General features: G+C 33.5%; 1 long non-coding RNA gene across 1 annotated transcript in view; it reads left to right on the top strand.

Moving 5' to 3' along the window:
* LOC105731360 (uncharacterized) overlaps positions 1 to 11,333 on the top strand; it is a 250,478-nt gene extending 239,145 nt beyond the window's left edge. The window contains exon 4 of the long non-coding RNA XR_001110695.2: positions 11,185 to 11,333. This is a non-coding gene — a long non-coding RNA (uncharacterized LOC105731360). The remainder of the gene's footprint in view (positions 1 to 11,184) is intronic.
* The last annotated feature ends 1,099 nt before the right edge of the window (positions 11,334 to 12,432 follow it).

Raw genomic sequence — 12,432 nt, 5'->3', positions numbered from 1 at the left:
TTGTAGACACTACTCAAGCTCTAGCTCCTCTGCCTTCCCCAAAATTCATGGACATATAAAAACAATGCCTATGAAAAAAAGAGGAATCCCAACTTAACCTATCAACAAATATGTTATAACATGGTAATTAAAAATAAGAAAAATTAATAACTAAAGGATGAAGTTAAGAAAGAAAAATATTTATTGATGGTCAAATTGAGTGTAAACTTAATAAAAGAAAAAGTATACGATTTAGGTTGTTGTTGAATTCCAGGAACAAAGGTTTCTAGTATCTTTAGCTAGTAAAACTCAAGACTTTGGGGATGGGGGTAAACCAGGGCTTACCATTTTGATGAAGTTTAAAATTTCTATTCTTCATTCTGAAACCAATAAAACAAAGTCAAATACTTGGTTTACCTCAGTTTTGCAGGTCAGTAGTTTGAGTTTTATAGAAGTATACATGAAAGAGCATTTTAATATATTTTAGGTTTCTACTCCTTACACCATTAAACTGGAAGGGTGATGTTCTCTTTTGACTCTGCATGAGTGAATGCAGTAACTGTCAGAAATGACCAGTCTTTTCCTTCCAGTCTCTGTGGTTTCTAATGAGTATAATGTCTAGTGAAACCATTTAAAACTTCTTTTGCTGCTTTTAAAATAAAACATACTTTAAAATTTTGTTGAGTAATTTCACATTCTTGTACAATTGTGTTTTCTATTCTGAAAAGCAAAAATAATCAGAGGCTACTTAAAAAACAACAAATTAAAATGACTTTTCTTTAAAGGCTTTTCAATATTACTTTTACCTTATCAAGATTACACATTTAAGTAAGAAAAATGCCTTTTTTACAAGTTGTTTTTTATTTTTGACCCACAGTCTCTGGAATCCTGGAAAACATAATTCTTTCCACTTGAGCACTATATGTTGTAAGAATTTCTTAGTTATCACTATTTCTTCATTTATTCAATATATTTTAATAGAAAAATTAACTTTACTCACAAAATAAGTGAACTAGTAAGGGATTCCATGAATGTATTCCTTGTTATTAAAGGAGCTGTTTTTAATGTTAAAGTTTTCAACTTTTCTTCAAAAAGTAGTAACAGTTAATTTTTCCGGTTTCAAGAAAAATTATTGCATTTCAACTTGCATTAGTCAGTTGCAACTGGCATTAGTCCACTGCAACTGGGAGGCACAGGCTGGGGGTACTGTGATGCATCCACATTTTTTTTTTCTCTCTTTTCATTCTATATTTTGAGGGAAGAGGGCAACATTCCAAAGTCTCACATTTTTATTTGTTCCCCTCACTAGCTTCTCATTCATCCATATGCTCCTCTCACTGGCTTCTCATTATTTTATTTCTGTTTGGTTTTTATATAGTACATTTGATTTCCTCCTATACTCTTTGTAATGAAATATTTATGTTATTTTCCTTTCCCCTACCTATACTGAAAAGCAACCCTCAAATGAGAATCAGAAAAAGAAAAGATGGCCCAATTTTCTTTTAATCTTTACAAATTGCACCCAACTGAAATTTTAGGTTTCTGATCTATTTGTTCTTTCTTGTAGTTAAGTGAAATGAAGTAGTAAAAACCAAACTAGAAATGTGATCTTAGTAAAATTTTTGAAATATTGGATTAAATTTAATTCAAAACAATACTTAAAAATTTCGTTTTCCAGGTATTTTCGAGGACCTCTAGAGAAAGAATTAATTTCTATGTGACTTATCCATCAACTGCAATAAGATGAATTCTGAGTTTGCAGGATATAAAAGGTTTTTATTTGAGTTACTTTATGGGTCATGCATGCATTTGTGCAATACATATTATTAGCTTAAATATATTTTATATGTAATTTCTTAAAAAAAAAAAACAATGGCCGTTAGGCATTGAAAGCCTTGCCAAGATTTGGGATTCAAGAGAGGACAAAATGGGACTAGGAGAGTTGGGGATAAACATTGATGACAGGCTTGTAAGATATTTTCTTGGAGAATACAGCCTTTAAATTTCCCTTATATTTTGACTTAAGAATTCTATTTGAACTTGTACTTTGAGAAAATTTGCCCTGTTTCACTCCAGAATTATTTAAATTACTTTAATGGTGCTATTATCTTCTTGGCAATATATCTTCTTGGCAATATATAATACAGATATGTATATAAATGCTATGGCACTTATTTGCAAATATGTCACAAAATTTAATTCTTAATAAGCTTACCTTAAATTTGGGTTTCAAATTCTGTAAGAATGCATTCACCATTTCACTTTTCCCTATGTATAACAGTTTATAACTCTTATGTAAGAATTCATTAAAACTGAAGTTTCTTTAGTTGGCCTCAATCAAAAGGCAAGTTTGTATTAAGAAGGTACAGGGAAAATAATTTCAATCCAGATGTGATTGTGTGTGTTGGTATGATTTATTTTACTTAAATACAATTAAATCAATTATTTTTCTTAATATACATTTAAAAATAGAAAGAGCATTTGAATCCTAAAGAAAAACTTTCCATAAAACATTCTCATGAAAGAAGCTTTACTAATCATTGGAAAGCTTATTTATTCTTTATTTTTAAAACAAATTGGTAAGGCAAAAATGGCCTAAATACTGCTCTGGAATAAAATTTCAAGTCTCTTCATAAAAAAAGCATAATGTGGTTAAATTCATGGGTGGCTTGTTTTGCTTATGCCTCCAAGTGTTTGGTGACTAGTAGCGATTCTGCAGGAACTTCTAAAAAGTACATGATCTTCTAAGTGCCTGTGCTGAGTTTTAAAGGGTTACATGAAAGACTGTCTGATAGAACAGACATTGTTTTCACTACTTTCCTGTGCCTAGCTTAAAAAGATGGTCAGTTTAAGAAATGTTTCTAAAAAAAAATTATGCTTAATGAATTATTTTATTTATTGTAACTGAAATGAGAATGTTGATAGTATTTTCTCAGTGCAGTTTTTATATTTGAATTAGATACAAGACTAGGAACAGTTGTATTTTTATTTCTTAATCATCATTGCAAAATATTATCATCCTTGTTTGTGGTTCTGGATGAGAAAAAATAAGACTAGGAAAGAATAAACAGCCTGTATTAGGTCACACAACTAAGAAGTGTTCAAGTCCAAGCTTGCCTTTTGCCAAAACTGATGTTTTTCTATTAAGTCACATGGCCCCATCCTTAAAATATAGCACCTATCAGGAAACCCTCTAGAGACATTTGAAGGAAGCGCTGGATGAATAAATTTTAGGCTTTCTTCTGCTAACTCAATGAGGTGTGAAATTACGCAAGCATTTCACCAACAACCTATCAAAAATCAGAACATTTTCATTGTGTCAGATTTGTAATTTATGAAAGAGTCTTGTAAATTTAATGCTACATGTTACTGTGTACAGAAAAGTGTGTTTAAAATTATAGCATCTTTTATAATGCTGTAATTAATACAGAATCATTCTTCAAACAGCAACTCAATAAAAATATAAATAGCTTTTTACTGTTTTTTCCTTCTTCTTCAAACTACTCATAATTCTGTAGTAAACCAGTGAATGTTTTTGGAGGAACTGTTTGAAGTAATAATAGAGCTGAAAGTGAACTCAGTGAAGATATCAAACACTATTAATCCAGTATTCTATTATAAGTATGCTAATTTAACATATCTGGCAGAAGATGGAATTCTTAATATGCAGCATACTGATGCATAATTAGTTTATACTATATAGTTATTTCACAGAGTCCAGCATATCCTTCAGTTTTTGGCAAACTTTAGTGTGAGCAGCAACTTTCTGAACCCCTTGTCATCCTTTAGAAGTACCCTACTTGTATTTGAATTATTTACCAACGTCAGTGGATCAGAGTACTGGGTGTTAATCAAGACAGAATGAAGGGTCACAGGTTAGATACCTGTGGAAAGTGCTAATTGTTGATGTGTGTCTGGCCTGTGTAGTATTTGATTAGGCCTGTCACATTCAGCAAAGCCCCTGAGCGCCTGGTAGTTTGCCGTATATTGCAAATGCCGGGAATGCCTAGGGAAAACAACCTCTGCCTGTCTCAGTGTGGATTTATCTCTTTGTCCCTTTGATCAAGGAAGAAAAATTTGTTTTTATTGTTAGTCTCTGTAATTGGCCCTCATATCCTCCTTTCTGTGTTTGTAAACAAACTGATGAACTGTTCCTGATCATAATTAAATGGGGATGGGAGAGTGAAAGGAAGTCTCCATGAAATAAATCTACAGTCAGGATGTGGTCACTATTTCCAAAACACGGAGATTCTCTCTAACCTCATTAAGTTTTCACCTTGTTTTACCTAAGATGGAAAAGAAAAATACTTGGTTAAGTTTTAACATAGGCTGACCATGTTTCTTCATGGCTTATCCTGAAAATCACCTAAAATAGCTAGGCTGGTGAAAAAGTAAGGGGAATCAAAGATAACTGCTTTTCTCCCAAATGAAAAAGACTTTATGCTACTTTCATTTAATCTTTTTCCTGTGTGAGGTTAAGCAACCATTATGAGTTGCTTCTCATTGACTCAGAAAGGAAAAGAAGTCACTGATAGAGTTTTATTTATACAACTGAGAACAGAACAACACAACCTTCAATGGATAGCAAAGATTCATGTTTCATAGACTTAACGACATTTCTTAGAACCATCCAAAATAATCCAGGCCTTCCTCAAGACACAGAGTATGTCACCTCAACCCATGACTCTGAGGACTGAGCAAATGTTTATTTTTAGTACTCATTTTGCTCAGTGGGGATGGTCACTTAAAATTAAATAGTATATTGCAGGGTTTGTTTTTATGGCTTGTTCCTAAAACTGTCCTGTGGAAAAGGCCCCTTTCAAGCTAGGATTGAAAGAAAAGGCTTACAGATTGCCCTTTCTCAGTGCTGTTTTCATTGCAGCTTTGGAGTATTAAGGGATTTGGGAAGTTAAGATAAGATCCCCAATTCTAACATGCCTCGTTTTTATCCAAACAAAATTTAAAACCCAAAGGGTGTTCATTATACTGAAGCAAATCAAAGGGACTACTAAACTTTGTTGCTTAAAAGCCATAATGGTTAAGTGGTTAAATGTTGAACACACATGTAAACAGACATCAAGACAAGAATATTCTTAATAACAACTTTGGTAAGAAGTTTGAGGAATAAGTCTTAAAGTAGAAAGTATTTGTAGTTTTCCACTTCTCTTAAATTCTTATTTCCATTTCATTTCCCCCATAAGTAATTATATCATGGCCATAGTCCTCAGCCACATTAAATTTTGGGGCATATTAGTATGTTGCTTTCTTTCACGCTCTTCCAAGTCAGTTAACTAAACTGCCCCCATGCCCTCTGCTTAAATGCAGACTTGAATGTTATGTACTCAAAACTTATAAGAAAATGTCATCATATATGTTATCAAAGTGTATTTGAAAATATATAAATTATATGACATAAGAAAGACATAAATGTGTATTTAATGGATCTACTAAAATTTGAATTGACCTTTTCAGCCAAGCAAAGAGAGTGTTGGATGTTATAAAATTGTGGAAAACATTTTAAAAAATATTTCTTGGTTTCTTTATAAGACACTGAAAACTCGTAGTTTAATTTATCAACTTAATAAAGTGATTTTATACACTTAACTGCTTTAAACTTCTAAATTTTTCTATGCTTGCTTTTGTAATACCTATGTGTATATTTTGAATTTCATGAAACCTCTTTCTTAGAACTATGAACTAACAAATACAACATGTTTAGCTTTTATATTTCACTCATGAAGTGAAATAGATTGTTCAACTATTTATTTCTGAATAAAACAAGAGCAAGTTTGGGGGAATCTTTGTTGATGTCTTAAGTTTCTATTGCTTTGGTTTCTGATAGCTGTTTGAAGTTGCATATGGTAGCACAAAAGCAATCTGGAGTTTTGTTTTAACTTATATTGGAGAGAATTGGGTAAGTGCTACAGTTATCTAAAGGGTTGAGGAGCTAAAAAAAAAAAAAAAGCTATTATCATAGCATTAAGAAATGGCAATCCATTTACATTTATTGTTGCTCCTAGGAGAGCAGGTATGATTTTTAGAACATTTACATGTTTTACATAAGACAAACATATGTAATAGTAAATTAAAATTCTCATAAATCATGAATGATAACTAGTGTCAAAATAACTTTGCTTAATTTTGTTTGATGGGAAATATTTTTCTCATAACACATGTGTCATTTAAAAAATATAATTCCACAAAAATCCTAAAACCAATAAAAAAAATTCCTGTGGCTTGATGGTCTCAGGCGGGTGATGTGAAACGGGGATGCACATCATTACAGGTTTGTTTGTTTTTTGAGGTTCTGACCTTGTTCCCAGACTTCATTTGTTCCTCTTTTTGTAAACAGCAGATAACTTGAACTGATAGGCCTGGTTGAAAAAAAAAGCTACTGAGGGAGAAAAGGTAGATTTTATAGGATTTCTTAAATCACAAATGAAGCTTTACAAGTTAGTATTGAACATTTCATTTACATTAGATTAAGCAAACATTGAACAAGATGAAATTAATTTTGCTTCAGGTCATCATCGTTGTAAACTATTATAAGGTATAAACACAGAAATGATTGAAGTTCTAGGACAGAACAAGGAACCTGCACAAGGCCTATAACTAAAATATCACTGGGCAAGATGAATGAAGGAAGTTTAATATTTCTTGTGATGACACTGAATTTTTTAAAGGAAAAGCATCTATTGACTGTGCGTTGATGAGTTAGGTTTAGAAAAGACTGTTTCAGAATTTGTTTACTGCAAGTTTATCCACTTTCTTTTCTCAAAGTCTCTCCTACTGGAAAGCAATGAAAGGTTACTATTCTTGAGAGAGTTTTCTGGACCATGTGTATCTTCTCATTCTTTCAGTTAAGGATCCTCAGCTGGTTTCCCATTGTGAAGTGAAAAATAAAGAATTAATTATTCCTTTACATGTCTGTTTTGCAAATTGTGTATGAATTTTCTGAATTCACACAGGAAAATGGAAGCTTTATGTGAAATGGCTATATTCGTATCTAAGGAAATATGCAAAAAGTATTTAGCTATGGTGTTTATAAGAAAGTGTTTTTGACACGCCAGTGAATAAATGAGTATTTGTCTTATGGTATAGTTTACGGAGGGATCTGGTACTGTTTAAGTGTTAATGGTGCCACCCAGTAGTTAATGTATGTTCTGAGCACTTGTTTTAATCCTCTAAAATGGTAGAAATGGTCCATCTTTTTGAAGACAATTTTATGATACTAAATAGTAGCCAGATACTACCAAATAAACTTGTGTCTGGACTGCAGTGAACATGTAAGAAAATGCAAGGCATGCATGGGCCCATTTTAGTCACCAATTTATATTTTCTTTGAAAAATCAGCACAGGAAAACAAATGCACTTTTCATGTATTATATGTTTCGTGTTTATAAATGTACAGGCTATAAAAAGTAGCATAAGAGAACTATAACTCGTTACCTTTGATAAGAAAACTTCACATTTTTAGTGCCTTATATTTGATTAAATGTAAAAAATAAAAAGTTTACATAGGCCAAATGAAGGATATACAATCTGGTTGCACAGTGATAATGTAGACATCATTTATTGTGTCTTTATTCTGCATTAGAAAGATGATATATTTATATACAGTTTTAAAAATCTTTATAATAATTGTATGAACAGCAGATTATTTTCCTCATTTTACTAATGAGGAAACTGAGGCTCAGAGAGATTAAATGATCTGTCTAGGGTCACATCACTAACACCTTGCCCTGCTGGGATACACAGTAACCACCACGTTATCATATGTCTTAGTCCATCTTCTTTTACTTATAAGAAGTAGAAAATGTACTCAAAGTGTTCAAGAAAAGAAAAAGGGGGAGGACATTATTATAAATCTATGTACAATCTCCATAAGAATCCAGAAAAGGCTGAATTTGAAGACTTTTGGAAGAGCAACTGAGAATGCTCCCTTTCCTATCTCTATCCTTTTTTTGAATTCTGGGCTTCCTACAATGTACTTCTTTTTGCCGTCTTCTCTGTCAGTTCCCAGTCAGCTTCCTTCAAGTCTTTTTGGTGTGCAGAACTCTGGCCAGGAGCTCTACACTGCCTGTTAGAAAGTGTCTGCAAGACTGCAGTTGTTCCAGCTCATATTTTGAAGCCAGGACACCCAAGAATAATATCACAGGGCTAGGCTTTCAATCAACAATCTTATTCGTGGTCCAACCAGGTATAATGGTAGGAAGAATCCCACACTCTCTCTGCTCACTCAGAGGGGCACAGGTGCACATTCAGATATATCAGTATAGCCTGGAACTATTTTTTCTGGAGTTTAGAAATTTTATTTCCACTTTGCTATTCCATAATCACAAGGAACATGAAGAATTTGTTAAATATAAAAATTTCACAAAAGACACTGCAGAGCTGATGACTCAGTAGATACTTTCCAGTTACTAGTTGGTAAATATATATTTTGAGTTTTTGAATTCTAAGCTAATATTTTTAGATAATTTTAAAACATCTTTTATGGGACTTTTCTCCATGGTAAAGAAAATGAGATTTATATTCCCCACTGCTGGTTGCTGAAATCCTCTAACAATAATGTTCTAGAGGGAAAATGAGAGGATATTAGAACCACTTTTTCTTGCCTGGAAAATGGTAAAGATATCCATATAAATGCAAGCCGTGGATTATTTTGTTTTTTTTAATTAAGTTTAAGCATTAGTAATTGTTTTATTTCTCAGTTGGCCGGGTTAAAAAAAGGAATTCATGATACTACAAGAGAAATTTAATTGATGAAGCCTAAGGGGTGATCTTGCATAATAAAGAAGCAATTCAAAACACTACTATACTGTTAGATATATGTCTGAATGAAATTTAAACATTATAAAGCTTGCTAACCTTTTCTTGCCATATTGCAGCAAGACACACATTTGTTTCCAAGATTTATGTTGATGGCCCTCAATTCTAAAGGACAGCAAAGCATCAATGTTACAAACTGGTTATGTAAGAAACACAGGTTTGTGTCATGAATAGTATACATTTTGACGCAGCATCTTTCCTAGTACAAAATATTTCCCCAGAAAAAGTTACCTGCAATTGGAAGGTGTGCTTTAATCTGTGATGCCTTTGTGTCATTCATCAATCTTATGGACTAGTTTGAATTAACATTACATTTTTAATAGCTGTAGCTGTACCTTCATTAGGTTGCTACTACAACAAATGAATTTGTATAGAGACTGGATTACAAAGCAACACAGAATCATTTTGTTTTTCCAGTTCATCCTTTTCAGTAATACATCACTTACAAAATAAAGACATACATCGTACCTAGTATTTGAGACTATATATGAAGGCATTTAATTCTGTCTTTGGCACTGGAAGGTTTCCAGACATTATAGAAATATCTACCTTCAAACTATGTTATTATATATCAAGGAAATAATCGGACCATCCTATATTTTGTGGTGGATAACCTTATAATTTAAATAGATTTCTTGTCAATCATCAGTTTCTTATTCAAATGTCAGTAAGTCACTGTATGGTTGACTGAATATCAATATTCTATCAAACACGAATTTTTATGTCTTAGTAGTATGAGTTAAAATTTGTATGGATTTTTTGAAAAAGAAGACTCTGGAACATTTAAAAAAAGATAGAAGTTGATGAAAATGTTGTGAGTGGTTTTATCCTCAGCTACTGCTGCCCTTTTAGAAATGTAGGGTATTTATTATGTGAAAGAAAAGAAAGAAAAATTATATATATATGAGAGAAACAGCCAAAATATTAACAGTTCATGTGTGAATATTGTTATATGGGCCTAAAGCCAGATTGGTTTCAGATCTTAGTCCCGGTGGAATACAAGATAAATCATATATCGGGCCTCCAAAACACAGTGGAACTGTGTGTGGTTCATTGGCTACAATAGCTCTTTATGTGTATCTTTTACTATGGGGAAAAATAACTGAATATGACACATGATATAGCTGAATGAATGTAGGGCAAAGCATCAATATTGGGATCTGAGGACTGGCCCTGTCGCTAATCTTTCTGAATCTTGGTTGGCACATTTATAAAATGGTGATAATTTCCTGGCCTGCTTCACTAGATTTATACAAAAGATAAAGTGAGATGGTATATGTGAAAATGCTTTGTTACTTAGTCCACTCTCTGCACTATGGAGATATTATTTGTAGGTGGGGTAAATGAGATACTGAGTTACACTTATTAGTGAATTTAGGACAAAAACAATAGTTTTTTTTTGGAGATATATTAAAGGTAATAGGGTTAGGATCATTGAGAATGGTTTGGAAAGTTAGCATGGTGTCTTTCATCTGGAAAGTAAACCCCACAATCCATACATCTTTTCCAAAGTGTCAGTTCTTTATATTATCTAATTTTTATCATTTGCCAAGTGATACAAGTAAGTTGGAAAATGCAAATAATTCAACAAGATTTATTTTTAAAAGAAGAGCTATCTTCTATCTACTATTCTCCCAAATATATAAAACACATACCCACTTCTCAAAGTGAATTACTTTCAACTTTTAGATATTTAGTTGATTACATATTTGGTGCGTAACTTTATTTCAAAATAACATTTAACTGTTTCTTGATTTTTCATCTTAACTTTCCACAGTGAAAGATGCGACTTTGGCTTCCTTTCACACCATTCAACATCCTGGTCAGACAGACATAAACCTCCACACTCAGGTGCATATTGACTCACATACTCATACGTATGTGCACTCACACATACACACACACACACACACACACACACACACAGTCTTCTTTCCTCCAATCAACCTAATAGAGTTATAACATAAATTTTGATTGGATAAATCATTTCTACATTATTACAAGGATGCTAAACTATTCACTACTGCTACTTACGATTTTGACTTTGAACAAAGTTTTTACTTTCCCTATATTAATTGTGTTATGTGTTCATTTGCTTCATTTCCTATGTTCTCATCACTAATTCATCCTCAGCCTTTCTGCCATTCATGTAATCCTCCTCTTAATAATTTCAAACACATCAGGTATCTTGTCTAATTCAGCTTCCTGGGCTCTCCCCTTGAACTCTCCATCTTCCTTCTCACATTCTCCACTGGTGAGTCTTTGATCTTCCTTTATTTCCCCAGAATATTATTCTCTGTCCTTTTTCCTATAGTGGCTTTCTTATTTCCAGGATCTCATGTTTTCTCCTCTCCTGATTTACTCTCGTTTTAGTGGTGCACACCTCCAGAAAAGTCCTAAGAAATGAATTTGGCTGGGCACGGTGGCTCTGCCTGTAATCCCAGCACTTTGGGAGGCTGAGGCAAGCAGATCACATGAGGTGAGCAGATTGCCTGAGGTCAGGAGTTCCAGACCAGCCTGGCCAACATGGTGAGACCCCATCTCTACTAAAAATACAAAACATTAGCTGGGTATGGTGGCGGGAGCCTATAATCTCAGCTACTTGGGAGGCTGAAGCAGGAGAATCACTTGAACACAGGAGGTGGAGGTTGCAGTGAGCTAAAATTGTGCCATTGCACTCCAGCCTGGGCAACAGAGTGATACTCTGTCTCAAAAGAAAAAGAAAAAAAAGAAAGAAAGAAATTGATTTAGTGGTCTCTTTTTTTGAGAACTTACATGTGGCAAGGGATGGCAATATAGAGAAGGTGACTTTGAGTCAAGAGCTGGAAGAAGTAGGGTAGCAAGTCATTCTAATAGCTGGAGAGGAATTTCCTACTCCCAAAGGAAATGAATGCTTGGGATGTTCAAGCAAAAGCAAGGAGACTGGGTGCAGGGAGAGAATGAGGAAAAATGTCGGAGAGGGTGAAGTATGAGAGATACAGACAGACAGATAACTCACACAAGCCTGGAGGAATTCTGCATTTTATTCTACATATAAGGGGACGTTATTTAAGTATTTTGAACAGAGGATTGGCATAATTTTTTAAATTAACAATTCTTATAGCTATATAGAGAATAGATTAATAATACAAATGATAAGAATAATAATGGCTGACATTTGTGTATGGCTTACTATTTGCCACACTGTATTCAAAATGCTTTATATACGTTATGTTGCAAAGTCCTCACAACAGCTCTATGAGTTAGATACACTATCTTCCTCATTTTACAGATGAGGAAACTGAGCACTGAGACATTAAATAACTTGCCCAAGGTCATAGAACAGGTAAGTGGCTGATCTAGGATGTAAATCCTTGCAGTGCACTTTCAAAATCTGTGCTTTTATTCCGGAGGTGACAGAGTGTGTGTAGGGACGTCAGTCTGAAATGGTTTGGGTGAGTGAAGTTGGCAGTTTGGAAAAGGGTGATAATGGCAGAGTTGTTAAGAAGTTGCTGAATATGAGAAAGATTCTGAAGATCGAGCTGTCAGGATTTGCTGATAGATCTGTGGAAAAGAAAGAGTGGGTGTCAAGGGAGATTCTGAGTGTTTTGACTATAACAAATAAGTAAATGAGATTCCATT

This window comes from Aotus nancymaae, unplaced genomic scaffold, assembly GCF_030222135.1.
Source record: "Aotus nancymaae isolate 86718 unplaced genomic scaffold, 86718_ANA_hifiasm-v0.15.2.pri h1tg000033l, whole genome shotgun sequence".
Classification (NCBI taxonomy): domain Eukaryota; kingdom Metazoa; phylum Chordata; class Mammalia; order Primates; family Aotidae; genus Aotus; species Aotus nancymaae.
The sequence above is the reverse complement of the archived record's forward strand: the minus strand, read 5'-3'. Positions and strand labels throughout refer to the sequence as shown.